The sequence below is a fragment of the Cucumis sativus genome, chromosome 4 (genome assembly GCF_000004075.3).
Source record: "Cucumis sativus cultivar 9930 chromosome 4, Cucumber_9930_V3, whole genome shotgun sequence".
Classification (NCBI taxonomy): Eukaryota; Viridiplantae; Streptophyta; class Magnoliopsida; order Cucurbitales; family Cucurbitaceae; genus Cucumis; species Cucumis sativus.
The window spans coordinates 8568044-8569345 of NC_026658.2; the positions used below are offsets into that span (position 1 = coordinate 8568044).

Here is a 1302-nt window from a genome sequence, read left to right on the forward strand (position 1 = left end):
TTATTTTGATTGATCTCCTTTAAATTGAGACACCATATTTAGTCAACACCGACATTTTATTTGCTATCGTTACCATTTCTTCCTCTATTCACGTGTTAATTAAGGAACAAAAACTGGTTTTTAGAGAACAAACAAATATTCACCACTTGTTACAAATATTTATAGAGAGATAAAAACCTACTTTTCGCTCAATGATCTAAATTTAACAACGAAAATTGCTATAAAATGGTCTTCCCTCGTTTTCTCATACGATAAAGCCATAAGGGAAAAAAGTAGGCTTAATTACTAAAAGATAAAACTAAAAAATGGCAAAAACCATTACGATTGTTTTCTTTATGTCCATTGTTGTGGTGGGATCACTGCAATTCTCTAAGGCACACATGACCGCTGAAAGGGATGCTGAGATTGAGAGGAAATCTAATACTTTGTTTAACGAAATATCCAATCTAGAGCCTCAATACAAATCATGTGTAGAAACGTGCAAGAAAACATGCACGACAAAAGGCGTTGCTAACGATTTGTGTGATCCTATATGTGATAAAGATTGCATGAAAAATGAAGTTGTTGGTATTGTCTTCAATCTCTGGAGAAATGGTTTTTTTTTTTTTTTTTTGTTATATCAAGACAATAGTTAATTTTATTGTGTGTGGTCAGTTTTAGTTGCGAGGCAAAAATTTCATGTGTCAAAATTTAACGAAAATTTAGTTGTTTATTTCTTCCAACTTTTTTTTCTTTTAATCTTTTTTTGTTTTCTTGTGTGAGTTATTTTGATTTTTTATGTGTTTGTATTGCAGATAAAATCAAGTCCAAACTAGGCGCTTGATAATTGACCATGAATTTAAAGTTGACAGCTGGAAAATGGTGGGATCAACTATAAATGATTTGATTAATTAACATTTTAGAAAGGAAAATCTAAATTCCCTTTCATTTTCTTCATTCAATATAATTTGTTGTTTCTTTATACAAAGGTTCTACCTTATGTGTTGTTGGGTGCTTCTTTCGTCATTATTTTCAACAACGAGATCAATAAAATTTATTTACGCTTTTGTGTTTATTCACATAATTATTTGTGTTTTACATTTATTATATAATCCTACCGTGTAGAAGAAATTTTGTGAATATATCACATTATTATTCAAGTTGCGAGCAGTTTTGTCACATGTGTGTTTGGTCAATCTCCCTCGGTAGTTTTTGATATATTATTAAAGAGATGAAGTTTGTGGTTATAGATATGTTTTATTGCTTTTTTTTTTTATAATTACAATTATGAGATAAGTTTATTTTGAATTGGTATTTCAGATT

The 1302-nt window shown here is 29.4% G+C and overlaps 1 long non-coding RNA gene across 1 annotated transcript; it reads left to right on the forward strand.

Moving 5' to 3' along the window:
* The first annotated feature begins 231 nt into the window (after positions 1-231).
* Positions 232-1054, forward strand: LOC116403507. Its single transcript, XR_004216281.1, has 2 exons — positions 232-567; positions 795-1054. It is a non-coding gene; the product is annotated as an uncharacterized LOC116403507 (long non-coding RNA).
* Positions 1055-1302: the final 248 nt, after the last annotated feature.